At 54.2% G+C, this 17,631-nt stretch overlaps 1 long non-coding RNA gene across 1 annotated transcript; it reads left to right on the forward strand.

The window, feature by feature from the left end:
* Window positions 1-7,601: 7,601 nt before the first annotated feature.
* LOC107402264 (uncharacterized) lies at window positions 7,602-17,201 on the forward strand. Its single transcript, XR_001579345.3, has 3 exons — window positions 7,602-8,864; window positions 11,849-12,117; window positions 13,441-17,201. It is a non-coding gene; the product is annotated as an uncharacterized LOC107402264 (long non-coding RNA).
* Window positions 17,202-17,631: the final 430 nt, after the last annotated feature.

Here is a 17,631-nt window from a genome sequence, read left to right on the forward strand (position 1 = left end):
TTTGTAACCCTGGGCAGGGTTGGAATAGTAGCTGCTGCCCTTGGCTCTGCTCCCAGCTGCCTCGGTTCCTCATTGAGAACCCCTCCAAGGTAGTGTGATGGACAGTCGTCTCTTGAGGGGAGCTGGACTGGGGGCAGAGCGAGCAATTTGATCCAGGCTTCAGCTCCTGCCTGCCTGTAAGTCTGCTGTGGCCCACTGGCCAGCTAGCACCATTCCTCCATCAGGTGTCCAGACCTCTCTCCCAAGGACCTACTGCAGTCAGGATGCAGTGGGAGGGGCCGCTATTCAGGTCATCTCTGGCTCTACCACTCTAGACCTTGGACATGATGGCTGGAGCTCCAGCAGCCCATCCTGGTGCTTAGATGATTGAACCAGGCATGGTTACATCTCCTATAAACTGGCTAATTACCAAGTTCCTAAACAAGGGAGGATTAAGTAACCAGTAGAGTCTAATGTGAGGTAGGCGCTCAGCCCATGAGCCCCAGGAAAGACTGAGCAATCAACAGGGGAGAGTCACACCCAATTCCTTTAAGCTTAGGCCTCTGCTCCCCACAGGAAGGACCCACATTTCCAGCTACCTACAGCCACACTACTAGTGTGAGCCTCATGTCTCCAGAACTCAGGCTGTCGTTGGAGCCTGAGATCTTGTGGGTTCCCCATCTACATCTCCCTGAGACCCTGGCACCCCGTGGGAGGTTGACCCTCCTTGCACCAGATAGGAAACCCAGGCAGAGAAATCCAGTTGTGTCTAGATGTTGCCAGAGTGCTGGCGAGTGACTGGGCTGGATTTAACCCAAGCACCTTGAATCTAGCCACATAAGACATCAGGACCAGGTTCAGGCCACCGCCCCATCTCTTCCACCTCACCCACAGCCAGCTGGGCGTCACCCCCACTCCTGGCCCTCTCTGCCTGCTGAGTCACACTGGTGTTTTTCCTCAGACATGTAAACACTGAATGAGGACCCCAGGCAACAGGTTGGGTGTCTAGATACAGCTGCCCAGAGCTCCCTGTTCTGGGTGTCACCTTGTGCAGTGTGGGGGTGGCACCTGCCCTCCCAGTAACTCCTGGGGCTGCTGATAAGAGTCAGGCTTTGCTTATCAGCCCGTTACTCTATCCCCGGGTGCTCATGGGGGGTGGTGAGAGCAGGGATGGGGAGCCCCTACCACTCCACCCCCAACTCCTGCATGACCCATGGCTCAGAAAGCCCTGGGTGCCACCTGCTGGCCCCTACTGAGCCCTGGCAATGAGGGACATTTTTAGAGGAATTTTAAGAATAGAGATGCTGTTCTAAACTATAACTATAAATAGTCCTGCTAGAATCTGGGTATTATGGCTTAAGCCTGTAATCTCAGCACTCAAGAGACTGAGACAGAAGGATGGCCTTGAGTTTGGAGTCAGCCCGTCTCAGAGTGAAACCCTGTCTCGAAAGAAATGTAAGTAAATAAATAAATGAATACCTAAATTGCAATACAAGTAAACATACTCTGATGGAGAAAGCAACGGGTGATCTGTGTGCACATCTGCAGAGAAGACACTGTTTACTTCCTTGGCTTTTTGAGACAGCTTCACTCTGTATCTCAGGCTCTGGCCTGAAACTTGAGATCCTCCTGCCTCATCCTCCCACCACACAGGATGTAGGATTTGTACTTTGGGGTCAGGCCTTGTGCTGAGTCAGGAGCGTGCAATGCTAAGCCACAAAGTTTGGGGGGAGTTCCCTGTATAGCAACTGAAACACATGGCTGAGGAACAGAAAAGAAGCTTCTAGAATGAGGAGACAGTACACAAAAGTCATAAAGTATCTTAGAATCCCACCGTGGAGGGCTTCAGATGCACCTCATTGTTAGCCTGGGCATGGGCAAAGCCCTGGATTCCTTCCCCAGCACCACACACCACACACACATGTGCACACAATCCCCTAGCTCATCTCTAGACAGTGATTTCTCATTTAGGGTTAATTCTTTCCTCCACTGAGCTTCCAGCATAATCTGGAGGACTCTCTGCCTTCCGCCTCTCTGGCAGAATTTACAAGGACTCCCCAACACATACACACACCAGCGTGGCTGAGCCCTCCTGCCGCCAGGGTCTGCGTAGCTGTTCAGGAAAGGCTGTCATACCCTGTCCCTTACTGCCCAGCTGACCACATCTGTGTGAGGCCAAAGGCTGGCTCAGCGAAGCGGTGGGCCCTCTCGACCGCTGATTTCAGATGATGAGCTCTGTGGAGGGGCTTTCACATTAGCTTTCAGGAGCAAAAGGCGACAGACATCTCTGAGCAAGCACAGTGTGGCTGTGTGTTCAAAGTCCCCGGATAAATGTGCTTTTTTTTTTCTTCCCCCACCTGGAAGAGCACTGCGCTTTCCTGAGCAGATGGCCCAGAACCTTGTCAAGAGGAAGGTGAGAGCCCAGCGGTGGTGATGCCACCTTTAATCCCAGCACTCGGGAGGCAGAGGTAGGCGGATCTCTGTGAGTTCAAGGCCAGCCTGGTCTACAGAGTGAGTTCCAGGAAAGTCGCAGAGCTACACAGAGAAACCCTGTCTCAAAAAACAACAACAATTAAAAAAAAAAAGAGGAAGGGGAGAGGGGGAGAGTGGGAGAGAGGAGCTTGCTGCTCCCCTCTGGATGGTAGCCAGGGAGGCCTCCATGAAGAGCCACGGAGATGTGCAGGCTAAGAGCATATGGCAGAAGGAACAGCACACTGCACGTGCAAAGGTCCTGAGGTGGGGCTGGACTTGACACATTGGAGGACCAGGGAGGTATCCACTGTGACTGGTGGGGAAGACTGGAAGTGCGGAGGTCATCTTTGGGCTCATTTGAAGGGGAACTGGGGCTGGGGAGATGGCTCTGGCACTGACTTCTTCCAGAGGACCCAGATTCAATTCCTAGTACCACGTGACTGCTCACAACGGTAACTGTAGTTCCAGAGGATCTGATGCCCTCACACAGATATACATGCAGGCAAAACACCAATGCACATGAAATTAAAAACAAAAATAAAAATGAAATTATGAAGGGGAGCTGACAGGCCATGCTGAAGGGTTGGTTGAGGGTCAAAACAAAAAAACAGAGTGGCACTTTCTATCCCTGAGCTACAGAAAGCTGGGCTGGGGACCTAGGGCCTAGGCTTGGCAGGCTAGTGGCATGTCACACCCACACCCAGCTTTGTCTGGGAAGCAGACAAGGCCTGTTATGTGCCTGGGAACGCTGTGTTGGGATGTGGGGGGAGGGAACCTTAGAGTCTCCTGCACACAGCCATCGTGAATCACCTGAGGCCACCCAGACTACCTGCAGAGTGATCCTGGCTGGGGTGGGTGGAGAGGAGGTTTCAGCCAGCACTTCTTCACCTGCACTGGAGGCCTAGGAGCCTGAGGGCACATTGGGGAGCAGACTCAGCTGGATCCTGTGACCCCGATAGGGAGGAAGAGGGTTTTGTCATTCCAGTGCCCAGTGCTCTGTCTGGAACACACTTGGTGCTCAGTACTGTCTGTGGAGGAAGTGCACCCTGCCAGAGCACCCCTCAACCACAGGGCCTTTGTATGTGCGCTTTGCTCTGTGTTCAGTGCCCTTCCCCATGGTTCCTGCCCTCTCCCTTACTTTGCCCCTCCCCACTGCTGGGCAAGCTTCTGGGTTTGGTCATAATTCCATTAGTTGTTCTCTGTCTCCAGTTCTGAACTTTGAGCTCAGTGGAGGTATGTAGCACGAATCTTAAAAGTTCTTATTAATAAAACAAACCCAGGGCCAGGTATTGGGGTGAAAGCTGAAAGACCAGAGAAACAGAACAAGCCACAGCTACCTCACCTCAACAATTCCTCAACTGATCGTGTTTCCTCAGACTGGAAGCCTCTGAGTCCTCATCCAGAATGGATCTCAGCTGAACTGCTGCTCGAAGCCTAAAAGCTTAACCAGCCTAATTCCCGGTCCTCACGCCTTATATACCTTTCTGCTTCCTGCCATCATTTCCTGAGATTAAAGGTGTGAGTCACCATTCCTGGCTGTTTCCAGTGTGGCTCTGAACTCACAGAGATCCAGGCAGATCTCTGCCTCTGGAATGCTAGGATTAAAGGCATGTGCCACCATTTTCTGATCTCTATATCTAGTGGCTGTTCTGTTCTCTGACCCCAGATAAGTTTGTTAGGGTGAACAATATTTTGGGGAACACAACATCACCACAGAGGTAGGGTGTTCCCGGCCCCTCCTGACAAGCCAGCTTCACTTCCAAAGAACTTAATTTGGAGGCTAGGGTGGGGTGGGGTGCTCAGTGGATAGAGCACTGAACCAGAATGCACAGGGTAGTGTGTTTAATTCCCAGCCCTGTATAACCCAGGCAGAGAGGTAGACTTGTGCAAGCCTAGCACCCAGGAAGCAGGAGCATCAGAAGTTCAAGATCATCCTTGGCTACATTTTGAGTTCCATGCTAGCCTGGGCTAAGGGAGAACCTGTCACAAACACATAATTTAAGTTAAACAATTCTGTAGTCCTGGATGTGTCCTGAAGCAGCAGCAGCTGGTCCCCGAATTCACCCTCGAAGGCTGATTCTTCACAAGAGGCACTTGTGGGGTCCGCCTGGGGGAGGGGCATGCAGCTCATCTGTGGGGTCCGCCTGGGGGAGGGGCGTGCAGCTCATCTGTGGGGTCCGCCTGGGGGAGTGGCATGCAGCTCATCTGTGGGGTCCGCCTGGGGGAGGGGCGTGCAGCTCATCTGTGGGGTCTGTCTGGGGGAGGGGCATGCAGCTCATCTGTGGGGTCTGTCTGGGGTAGGGGCATGCAGCTCATCTGTGGGGTCCGCCTGGGGGAGGGGCGTGCAGCTCATCTGTGGGGTCTATCTGGGGGAAAGGATGCAGCTCATCTGTGACTCACAAAGCCAGAGTGCAAGTCAACTCTGCTCCTGGGTGTGTCCTGAGAGAGGTCAGAGGTGGCCCCTGGGAGGTAGAGTGGGCCCCCTGTGTGACAGCCTGGCTGTCTGTAGACTTGAATTTTGACCATATTTGCCCAGTGACTTGTGGCTGCCCCAGGCTGTGGCATAAATACCAGTTTATCAGGTTTATTTATTTTGTCCCCACAGAGCAGAGAGGAGCCAGCAGCCTCCCTGGGTGGTGTCGCCCACTCAGAACTTGGCCCTGGACAGGAGGCTGGACTATGGCTGGCACTGCTGGGGCCCCTGGAGCTTCTGAGCCGTCCTTTGGGGTCCTGGGACATAGGAAAGCAGGCCTAGCCTGCAGAACACTTGGTCAGTATCTAGAAGGCAAAACGGAGTCCTCTTTCCCAGAGGAATCTTAACCCACCTTGTCACCAGCAGCTCTCCCTGTCGCTGTGTGTGACCAGGCCAGGCTGAGCAGAACCCCAGAGGCCAGCAGCCTCAGGGATGGGCTCAGGTACAGGTTCCTAGCCCAGAAGGGCCCTGGGGACACAGCTTGGGAGGGATAATGGGGACAGAGGCCTGCCATGGACTCTGGCAGCGCAGTGCCTGCCTGAAGCACCATGACCACAGGGAGACTAAGCCGGAAGTCATCTCAAGAGGCGGCCAGTGGGGGAAGCAAAGAAAAAAGTGAAATGGCTGCATCTAGCCATTCCTGAGGCTGGAGCTGCCATGGCTGTGAGCTTTCCGAATTTAAACTGCCCTGTCTTTTGTCTTTTTTTTTTTTTTTTTTTAGACAAGAGCTCACTATATATCTCAAGCTGGAACTCACTGTGTAGTCCAGGCTAGCCTCTAGTGATCTCTCGCCTCAGCCTCCAGGGCACTAGCATTCCAGGTGTGAACCAGCACACCAGATTCCTTCATTTTCTTTTGTTCTTTTTCTTCCTTTTTAATTTTTTTTTTTTTTTTTTTTTTGGTTACTGGTTAGAGATAGAGTCTTATGTAACCCAGACTAGCCTCAAACTGTAGCAGAGGATGATCGATGACCTTGAACTTCTGATCTTCCTGTTTCCACCTCAATAGTCTAGGATTACAGGCATAGGGCGCCACACTGGGTTTATGTGGTGCTGGGGATCTGAACCAGGGCTTCGAGCCTGTTAGACAAGCACTCTACTAACTGATCTGCATCCCCTGCCTCCTTCCCCCCTTCAGTACTGCGGATACCCCCCTCCTGCCTGCTAGACAAGTGTTCTGCTACAGAGCCGTGACCCACATTTTTGTCTTTTGACACGAGGTCTTGCTGTATAGTTCAAGACAGCTTTGAAACAGCAATCCTCCTGCCTCCCAGACAGCTAGGAGACCTAAGCCACCACACATGACTAGTGTGTGACTGTCTTTTTTCAAGTTTTATTTTTATTAGTGTGTGTGTGTGTGTGTGTGTGTGTGTATGTGTGTGTGTCCATGCATGTGTATAGGTGTCCACAGTGGCCAAAAGAAGGCATCCTCCAATCCCCTAGAGTTACAGATGGTTGTTAGTCGCCATATGAGTGCTTGGAAATGAATCTGGGACCTCTGCAAGGGGAGCAAGTGCTCTAACTATTGAGCCATCTCTCTAGGCCTGAATATCTTAATTTGTGGCCTGCCTTTTTTTTTTTTCTCATTTATTTTCAGGGGAGAGTGCAAACGCAGTCCCCCACTACCACAAATTATGCAGTCGAGTTTTCCGCATTTGGGGAAATCGCAGGGGCCTGCCTTTATTTCCAGCACCGGGGAGGCAGAGTCAAGTGGATCTCTGAGTTTGAGGCCAGCCTGGTCTACAGAGCAAGTTCCAGGACAGCCAGGGCTACATAGAGAAACCTTGTCTCATAAAATAAATACAACAGTAATAATAGTAATAATAATAATAAATAATTAAATAACCCCTTTTCTCCCCAAATTGCTTTTGATTAGAGTGTTTTATCCCAGCAACAGAAATCAAACTAGAGCACGAAGCACTTTCTCTGGTGGGGATCAAGGTTAGACGTTTCTGGAAGAAGTGCCCACCTCTGATCCTCTGAGGCCTCTTGACCCCACTTGCTTAGTGCAGACCGCGTCAGCTCCTCCTTCACAGTCAGGACTGAGATTCCTGGACTCACCTCCCTGTGAGCTTAGTTACCATCCTGGAATGGAGATGAAGTTTTTACCACTGGACAACTCTGTGTGGTCCATCCATCTCACATGGATCTCAGCAGCACCTACTGTGAGATGATGTCTGTGACAGAGAACGTGGGCACACAGGAGCAGGGGATCTCAGCAGCACCTACTGTGAGATGATGTCTGTGACAGAGCGTGGGCACACAGGAGCAGGGGATACAGGGACTGGGCCATACTGGATTCTTTCTTTCCATGTTCAGGTTAAACAGGACCCTCCCTGGGCCTTAAAAACCTTGCGCTCTTATTTTACAAGCCACAAACATCCCTGATGGGACGCTTGGGGTGTCCTCCCCTCACTTGCCCACTCATACCAGCTGCTCCCAGCCCAGGGCACCTTTGCCCCCACCAAGGTCTGGCCTGCAGGGGCCCAAAGAGCTCAGGCCTGCTTCATGACCAGCCATCCTGACCTTCCCAAACTCAACTCACTGCTTCCTCCATAGAGCTGCTTCCCCTCCCCTGAGGGCACCCAGGCTGGGTGTGTGTGTGTGGGGGGGGGGGGGGGTAAATGCACCCGGGGGGGGGGGGTCTCAGGCTAGAGACAGGTGTTGGCAGTTCCTGGCTGAGTCACTCCTGGAACCCGGTTGAATTTCAGTCCCATAGGCACCACGGTGAGGTGCTGAGTTCTCCCCCACCAGCAGCCCTACCTCTGCCTCAGGACTTTGGCACACTCTTCTCATCCCTGGCACGCTCATCCCTGCCTCCTGCTTTCTCCCTGCTCTTAACCAGAATTTCCCTTTCTTTCTCTACTTCCTTCTTGGCTCTGGCCACACCCACACTTCCAGGTCCCTTACAGATCCACTAGCTAACTGCTCAGCAAGTGCCCACTGAGGGGGATGGGTCACCACGGGGTGACCTAGCCTGTTCGGCAGCCAGGAAGAAGGGTGTCAGGGATGTGTTCTTGCCGCCTGGTAGAGGCCCAGCTCCACTGGAGGCTGGTGTTGGGGCTCTTTTGGTCAAAAGAACACTGAGTCACATATACAAGCCTGGGGCCAGGACTTTCCCTGAGCAGCCTCCAGCAGGCTCTGGTGAGCAGAGCCTGGCCTCCAAAGGGAACAGCATTCCAGGCCAGGGTTCAGCAATGAGGAAGTTCTAGGGGTGCAGAGGTGGGGGGGGGAGCAGAAGAGAAGTCCCCTGTGGTTGACACTTGCTAAGGGGAGCCCTGAAGACTGGAGACTCAGTGGGGCCATCCGGAAGTGATGTGTGTGATACAATGTGGCTCTGGTTTCCCAGGGACCCAGGGAGAAAGCCCAGAGAGATGACAGTTCCCAGAGGACTCTGCCCTAGACATCCAGAGCTTTCCCACTTGCTCATGGCCTCCATCCAGCTGTTGGGGTTGCCTAAGCTCGGGGTTCCCAACTCTCTGAAAGCCCCTCCAGGCTGGTAGGGGCAGCCCCTTCCTTCCCAAGCGTCACTCATTTTAAAAGTACTGAAGACCTAGCTGACGACCTTCCCTCCACAAGAGGCCACTGCCCACCGTCTGCGTCACAGGGAAGACTGGGACAAGCTCTTGGGTATAGGCCAGCCTGCTTGGTACCGCCCCGGGTGACCTGAGGACACAGGCCAGGAACCAACCACTGAACATGCCACTTGCCCAACCCCCACAAGTCCTCAGGAAGGATGCCTGGCCCCCTGGCCTGCCTGGGATCCTCTTGACCCAGCGGCCTTCTACCAGCTGGGGAGAGTACATCCCTCTCTGGGCCAGTGAACTTGGTGCCAGCCCAGGAGCTCTGTGTGACTGTGCTGGACGCCACATCCTTTCATTCCTTAGGTTCTCAAGGCAACCTATTTCCACTTTTACAGAGGAGAGCAAGAACCAGAGAAGGTATGTGGCATGCACAAGGTGACTCACTGGGCAGGATTCGTGTCTTTCTGTGGTAGACAGTCTTCTCAAGGTCATTGTGTTGGCTGGCCCTGCGAACACAGCTGCATGCTTCATGTACATGTGACTTCATGCAACTCTCTACATGTCCTGGATCACGAGTAGTAGAGGGTGCAAGTGTGTGCTGTGGTGTTGACTCCGGCACGCACCCCTCATGTAATCAGGGCTCATTGTTTCTGCCATAAATGACTGGATAAATGGCTGCAGACTCTTTGAGGGCATCTTGCTTGCCACCAGGGTGGGGCGTTGCCTAGTTTAGGCCAAGCATATAGCCTGGCCCCCAGCCGAGTGCTGGGAACTTCTCTGAGGTACTGAGTGGAGCTTGGGGGCTCAGGCCTGCCCCTCCAACTCCTCATCCTTCGCCAAGTCACCCTCGGAGTTCCACCCGGGGCCTTGATTGCTCTCATTCTGCTGTGGACGTTCAGGGCCGGCTACCTTCCTCCGTCCAGGATAAGCAGTAAGAAGCAAAGTTGGAGTTTATTAACAAAGATATCAGCACAGAGAGTGATGAGAGCCAGGGGTGCTTAGGAAAAGCAGAATGTACCCCCCAAGTGTGGGAGTGTGTTTCTCAAGAGACAGACACGATGGCAAGTGTTTAAATTTTTTAGGTGTATTTATTTTTATTCATATGTATATGTGTGAGCTTGAGCGAGTGTATGTGCCCATGGAGGGCAGAAAAAGGTGTTGGATTCCCTGGAACTGGAGTTACATACGATCGTGAGCCACCATGTGTGTGCTGGGAACAGAACCCAGGTCTTCTGGAAGAGCAGCCAGTGCTCTTAAGCTCAGTCATTCTCCAGCCCCTTGATGAAGTGTCTTCATGGTACTCATGTACAGGATTTGGGGGCTTTTGACACTCCCTCTCAAAGGGTGTATGGGCGACTTAGTGAGATCAAGGTGGTGCCTGGGAGTCCACTGATGGGATTGCCACTGCTGTCAGCTGGGAAGGGGAGGATGTGTGTGTGTGTGTGTGTGTGTGTGTGTGTGTGTGTGTGTGTGTGTGTGTGTGTGTGTGTTGTGAACAGTTTATAGTCTTGTCTGTGAGATCCCCAGTATGTTATAGTTGACTCCTTGTAAAGGAGTCAGGCTATACTGGAAGATCATGTATGCTTAGGTCTTAAGCACAGCTCATTCTATTCTAGCATCCTTATTTGAAAATATCTCTTATAAAAGGAAACTTGGGACTGGAGAGATGATTCAGTCTTGCAGAGGACCCGAGTTCAGTTCCCAGCACTCACACTAGACAACCCCCAACCACCTGTAACTCCAGTTCTGGGGGATCTGATGTCCTTTTCTGGACCCAAGGGCACCTGCATGCATGCGCACATACATGCCCACACATAGAGACACTAATGTTCACATAATGAAAAATAAAGGCCAGATGTGGTGGCATACACCTTTGATTCCAGCACTCCAGAAGGGAAGCAGAGATAGACCGACCTCTATGACTTCAAGGCCAGCCTGGTCTATGTAATGAGCTCCAGCCCACCCAGGACCACTTGTCTCAACAACAGTAATAAATCTTCAAAAATCAATACATAAAAGGTGTCTTGCCTTTGGAAGTGAGGGCACAGTGAAACCACTGAACTGGACCTCTCCATGGTAGACAGGTTGATTGGGGGTCAGACTATCAAGGCTATCTCTGGGTGGAGGGGGCAAAATGATGGGAAACCAGCAGACTTGATATGACAGTCAGCAGGGTGGGGTTCTTGAGCTGATACAGGCTGTTCCGATTGACCTGGACTAGATCCCCTGCCTGAGGTAGAGGACCTCTGGGGATGGATTAAGGGAAGTTGCTGGTAAACAGAAACCTACCCTTAGGCCTCAGTTTACCCAATAACATTCCTAACCTTGTCACAAGCACTGTCAGGTTGTTGTTTATTTGGGGGCGGGGGGTTGGGGGAACTTTGGACACAACAAAGTCTCCATGCTAGCAACCTTCACAGCCAATCCAATGCTGTTGGCTTCTGGAACTCTTTTTTTGTTTTTCCAAACATGGTTTCTCAGTGTAGCCCTGGCTGTCCTGGAACTCACTCTGTAGACAAAGCTGGCCTCAAACTCAGATATCTGCCTGCCTCAGCCTCCTGAATGCTCACCAGGCCTGGCTGATGCTGGAACTCCAGACTCTTGTCCTCCAGAGGCTTTAACCTAACTCCAGGTTAAGGGGCTCCCTTCCCTTCCACATCCCCATTTCTCTGTCCTGCCCCAGAGGTCTTCTAAAAGCCACAGCAGACAGCACCTGATTTGACACTCTAGGCTGGTCCAGAGCGGAGGGGTCAGGGTTCATTCAAGCACCCAGGACCCCTGCCTTGCTGGGGGCCCCCTCTTTGTGCGAGGCCCCAACTGGAGGAGCTCATTTCCCCATTTTCTTTCCTGGGGCTGAGAGTGCTCAGCGGGGCTGAGCCGCCCCGGGGTTATCAAAGCCACCACTTCCTCGAACAACCTGTAGCTATATTTAGAGCTACAGCCTCTCAGGCTCAGAGTCCGGGCGTGGCTGGGCCTGCGGCTGCCTCCTGAGCTGACATCCCCACCTGCTTCCTCTCACGCCTAGGCCAGAGGCACCTGCAAGCCGAGCTGCAGGCTGCACCGAGCACCAAACAGGCTCTCCTCCTCTTCACAGCCGCGTGAAGGGCCAGGTCCTTCCCAAGGGGGTGGGGGGGCCCTGCGGGCTCACCCCTTCCTCCAGGGCCCCTGCGTTTCCTGAGGGTCTTCTAGCCCCATGTCGTGGTAGACCCAGGGTAGAAGAATAACGCAATAGAGCCCCTGTCCACATGAGCCCTGAGCACTGTGGCGGGGGAAGTGGAAATTGAAACCACAGATGGCAATTTAAGAAAAAGCAGGGAGCTGGGGATGTGGCTCAGTTGGTAGAGGGCTTGCCCAGCACGCGTGAGGTCCCTGGGTTTGATTCCCTATGATGCATAAACCAGGCAGGCTCTACAGCTATAATCGCAGCGCCGAGGAGGTAGAGGCAGGAGGAGCAGAAGCTCCCTCATCTTTGGCAACAGCAAGTTTGAAGCCGAGCCGGCCTACAGGAAACCTTGTGCTAAGGGGCGGGGCAAGGCGGCTCTGCAGGTAAAGGCACTTGCCATCAAGCCAAGCTTCCTGAGTTTGAACCCAGGACCCACTGGTGAAAGGTGGGAAGTGATGCCCGCAAGTTGTCCTGACTCCATGTGCACATCGTGGCTTTACTTACCCGGTAAGTGAATAAATAAATGTTTTTAAAAGGATAGGGATCCCTGAGTATGTGGGAGGAGCTTGGGGAGAAGGGATAGCGGTGTGGTGTGGGGGGCATGGCTGAAAATCGGTCAACAAGCAGCAGACAGGTGGGTTCAGCCTGGAAAAGCCTCTTTGGGTCACCGGGACAGGAGTGACTCCAGATAGGGAGAGAGAGCCGCGCTGGCACCCTAAGGCTCCAGCCGTGGATGGTCACTCTGCTTGGTTAGGCCAGGGTGACAGCGGGAGGTAGGAGCAGAGATGGGGGTGTTTGCAATAGCCCGCGGGAGTCACTCCTTGACACCAGTGAAGTCTGGAGATGTGCCTGTCACAGGCCAGGGACACAAGCACTCTGCATGGACCAGCACAGTCCCCAGCACAGGAAAAACTGGGGAGGAGCAGGTTGATATCAGGAGCGATGTTTGAACTCCTGAGTTCCAGGACAGAGCCGGGGAGGGCACTGGATCCCGGCAGATCCTGCTGAGTCCTGGAGTCTGGGGAAGGTAGGGCCACCTCTGGAAAGGTGGCGGGAGTGTGAGAAGGGCCAGAAGTGATTGCCGGCTATGCTGGCTGCCCGTCATCCCTGCTGTATCCCAGGTGCTCCTGAGCGGGGCCATGTGCATGAGTGTGTGGGTAACCAAAGTGTGCAAGACAGATGAAAGTCCTCCACACCTGGGTACCAGTGCCTTCCAAGACCTGGACAGTGCTCCAACCAGCATGGGCACCCCAAAGGGTGCATGCATGTCCACAGGACCTTGATCCGTTTTAATTCACACCCACGTGGTGGCAGGAAGCCACAGCAATGGTGGAGTTGGGCTGCAGCATGAGACAGACTTCGGTGAGGGGTGGGGGTGGGGTGGGGGTGGGGTCCTGATCACCCAGCACCTGGCGCACAGGTGACTATGGAAGAAAGCACTGTTGTCACTGGAATAAGCCGATGGAGTGGGCTGCTCTGATCTGGCCTGGGGACTTCCAGGAGGTGGGTAGGATGGAAGTCCCTGGATCAGGAAAAGCGTCTAGCACTCTTGTCCCACTGGATTTGCTGATCCAAGAGCTGATCCAGGGTCCTCTGGATGGTGTGGCTGGGGTGGGGGCTGGGGTGGCTACTTGGCCCCTTCCCTGCGGTCCTGCCCTGAAGGCCTTTCCGTAGGCTCAGGGGGTTGAGACACACACCAAATGACCTGGTGGAGGTTGTTCCCTGATCACTACACACACTGTGGTGTGCCCCCCCCACACACAGATAGAAGCAATACATGAATGAGTAGATACATAAATGTAAGAAAAATCTAATGACATTTCCTTACAGGGCACCCTGACCTGTGACATCGAGAGACGTGGCCCAGAGGTCACGTGAGAAACCGTGGAGGCGAGCAAGCTGTGCACGCTGAAGGAAGAGGGCCAGCTATTCTGTCACTCAGAAGAGGGCCCCGCCCCACGCTGTTCATATCAGAAGTGAAAATACCCAAGATCACAGACTTACAAGCCAGATTCTGAGGCTCCACCTGCCGGAATCTGACAGGCGCCATGAAGCTTCCCAGCTCTGTCTGGCCCAGTCCATCACCATGTGGCAAGTGTCCCAGCCAAGGAGGCGACTCAGGAGCAAGTGTTCTGAATGGTGCCATATAAAAACAGGAGAGACAGCGGGGATGGGGGTGGCGGCATACACCTTTATTCCCAGTACTTGGGAAGCAGAGGCAGGAGGATTTCTGTGAGTTCGAGGCCAGCCTCATGAGACCCTGAGTTCGAATCCCCAGGTCTCGTGTAAAAAGCCGGGTGTGGTTTCACATGGGTCCCTGAGGTTAGACAGTTGGGCTCCAGGTCCAGTGAGAGACCTTGTCTAAAAAATAAGGTGGACGATGATAGAGGAAGACACTAAAGGGCAACCTCTGTGACCTTCACATGTGTATTTACACACCCACGTAAAACAAGAAAAATCAGGAGGGGAGGAAATGAAAAACCCAGAACCCTCACTCATGTCTCTATGGCCCCCATACTGTTTACAGCGCTGCCCTGGCTGGTTACTATCGTCCGTGAGTATTTATTTATTATCTTCTTTTTAGTTTTTGGAGAAAGGGTCTCCTGTAGCCCAGGCTGGCCTTTAACTTGATAAGTAACTGAGGATGACTTTGAACTTCTGATGTCCCTGCCCCGCTTCCCCTGTGTGTGGTACTGGGGGTTTACCCAGAGCTTCGTGCATGCCTGGCAGCCATTGGCCAACTGACCACACCCCCAGCTCTGAGCTGATGGCCTTCAGCCCCTCCTTGGTCTGTGTCCTTTCTAAGAGCCCCATTCTGCCGACGACCAGATGACATGGTCGAGCCAGGGTTGGAACCAGGCAGGCAGTCCCACGGGTCCTCCTGACACAGAGTCCTGCACCAGGGAGACACAGACAGCTCTGAGAGGGTGCTGTCACCAGGAGACCCCTGGAAACAAAGGGCCCACAGGCATGCCCTGGCCGGCAACTCCAGAACGTGGACATCACCATACCTGGGGACCTGCATTTGGTGGTGGGTTCAGAGGGGCCTGGGCCCATCACTGACCCAGGCGGCTCTCTGCTCCCCACGGAAGCAAGTCCGCATCCTTCACATGGGGGGCCGACAACTGGGGGATGTGCTCACACTCAGGGTTCCCCTTGTCAGTGTCTAGGCTGTAGGGTTGTCCACACAGGAGGAGAGTGGGGTGCCAGACCCCACAGCCTGAAGACAGCTGTGACCCCAAAGGTGCTCTAGAACAGGGCACACTCTCCATGGGCTCCCTGGCCTCTTGCAAAGGGGACAGGCGGGGACAGTTCACACGGGGGCTGGAGAATTTCCTCTTAGACACACTCAGGTCAAAGGAAACCAAAGTGAGAGCCGACGGTGTTGGCCAAACCCCTAAAGGTTCCTTCCGGGTTCAACTTTGGGACCTGTGGCTAAAGCCAACTCAGGCACTGGCAGGGTGGCCCAGGAGGTGGGCCTCCACCTCCCTCACCCCTGCCGCTGTTCCCTGAGGCTGAGTGGCTGAACCCCTCTCTTCCCTCTCCTCCCCCCTCTTCCTCATCTCCTCCTCCCCCCTCCCCCCTTCCCTTCTGCCTTTTTCCAGCACGCCTCCCCCGACAGCTGAGCCCCAAGAGCATCAGCTCTAATAACAGCCTCCACACCCCATCCCTGCGCCTGTCTTGCTGGGGGGCTTTCTTCATGGAGGGGTGGACTGCCTAGGGTGAGGGCCCCCCCTTCCCAGCAGGACCTGGCCACCTCCAGCAGGTGCCCTGGCTGCACATGTCAACTAAGTCAGAATGGCTGGTGGAGGGAGGGCAGCCTGGACCTTTGTCCCCTCAAAGTGCCCTGCTCCTCATTACAGCCCCCCTGCACGTACCCTGCCCCACAGACCCCTCCACTCCGGTGGTCCTGACTTTGTGGGTGAGGCTCACACATTGTGCTTTGGCCCCAGGCAGGTGCTGCAGGGCAATGGGCCATGGGGGTTGGGTGGAGGAGGGGGAGACTGGGGTGACAAGTTTAACCTCGCCACTCTGGCGGCCCCCTGTGGCCTGTGGGCCAGATGCCACTGCCACCGTCGGTTGGTACTGCTAAAGCTGCCATAAGACACCTGGGGTGGGATGGGTGCGGTTGTGGCCCTACAGACTCTACTACAAACCCGCTCCCTCAGAGCACCAGCTCTAGTCTCTCCCCTCAGATAGGATGCTGCTTCTGTTCAGAGGGCAGCCCCAGGCTGGGCTTCTCTGTTACGTTCTCTGTTGCCGCTGTGACACACACACACAGTGCCCAGCAGGTGCCTGGTGGGTAGCAGAGATTGTCCCCAGAGGAGGTCTGTTTTGGGGACCCTTAGTAGATACAGCCCTTGGGGGACTACTAAACCTGTGATGCCCCCTTCTGGTCAATCTCTAAAGTTGGAGGCCCAAATCTTCATTTAATAACTATAAGCTGTGTGACCCGGGGCAGCTGTGTCAGCCTCTCTGGGCTTTGTTCTCTGTGTGCACATGGTAGCAGGCCCTTCTCACCAAGATGCACAGGTACTCGGGAAACACCTGGTGTCCGGCAAGCCTGGCTACTTACTCCTATGTCCCTTGAAAGATGGTCTACCAGCCCAGGGTCCCAAGTGTGCTTCAAGCCATGGAGCCTTGGGTCTCAAAAGCAGGTTTAGGGGACTCTAACTCTAGGGGACAGGTGCCGTGGCCACCTCCTGGGCCTGCACCCACGGCACAGCAGTTCACTGTTGTGCAGCCACATCTGGAGCCAGAGATGGTGGGCGGCCACTTGGTCTCTTTCCCAGGCCAGGAACCTAGCTGTCTCCTCCCTTGCCCTAAGCTACAGCCGGGCTGGCCAGGACAGGTGACAGACAGACACTTTGTTTGCCCAGAAGGGAGGCTTTCTTGGGAGATGTCCCAGCAGGTTGTCAGGCAGTTGAAGGAGAATGGTGGGGGGTCCAGGGGAGACAGCAGGTGGGAGAAGACCCGCCCCCACCTGCAGCAGCCCAGCCAGTACAGCCCCCAGCAGCCTCTGTTCCTGGCCGGACCCTGGCTCCAGACAAAGCAAAGGGAAGTATCCCTACCCTGTCTCATCCCTTCTGGGGCCTCAAGTGCCTCTTTGGCAAAGAGGGGATAAGGTCACCCTATCCCTACTAGGGATGAGGGAAATAGTGAGAAACCACCCAGAACCCAAAGAATTGAAGACGGAATGCATGGTCTGATGACATTGCTGGGTCCCCTGCTTCAGGTCCGGCTTCCTACTGCTCCCAATGGCACCCAACTCCTGGACAGATGCCACGGCTCCTGTGCCTCTGTCTACCTGCCCCCTACTCATCCTGCTCCCTCAGCTCCAGCCACATTGTCCACACAGGACCCAGCTTTCCCTGCCTCAGGGCTGTCTTCTGCCTGGAACACCAGCCCGCTCCTAAGTCCAGCTCCTACTTATTTTGGGGTCTCAGATTAAAAGTTACTTACGTGAGCCAGGTGGTCGTGGCTCACGCCTTTAATCCCAGCACTCAGGAGGCAGAAATAGGTGGATCTCTGTGAGTTCGAGGCCAGCCTGGTCTATAAAGTGAGTTCCAGGGCTACACAGAGAGACTCTGTCTGGAAAAACAAAACAAAAGTCCCCTACACGGGGGCCTTCTCTGCAGTCTTACTTGAAGCAGTGACTCTCGGGCTGGGTTGCTGTGACTGCTATCCCAGGCTGAGGATGATGTTGACCTGAACACAGGACACTCACACTCAGTGTGATTGGTCAGGGGGCAGGCAAACACTCTGGCAAGTCCTTGGCTAGCATGTGTAGGGCCCTGGGTTCAATTCCTGGAACCAAACAATAAAAAACAAACCCTTTTCTTCTGGCCTCAGCCCCCCCCCTTTATCAGGGCCCCCAAGGAGCTCGGGGTCTTCCTTTGTCACAAACAAGGTGACAAGTCCGCTGGTGTGGCCGGCTTGTGCTTAGACCTGGGGTTCAGAAGCTCAGTCACAGGCACCACACCTGTCCTGCATCCTTGGGAACTCCCTTTCCATGCAGAC

This window comes from Peromyscus maniculatus, chromosome 4, assembly GCF_049852395.1.
Source record: "Peromyscus maniculatus bairdii isolate BWxNUB_F1_BW_parent chromosome 4, HU_Pman_BW_mat_3.1, whole genome shotgun sequence".
In the NCBI taxonomy this organism is placed as follows: Eukaryota; Metazoa; Chordata; class Mammalia; order Rodentia; family Cricetidae; genus Peromyscus; species Peromyscus maniculatus.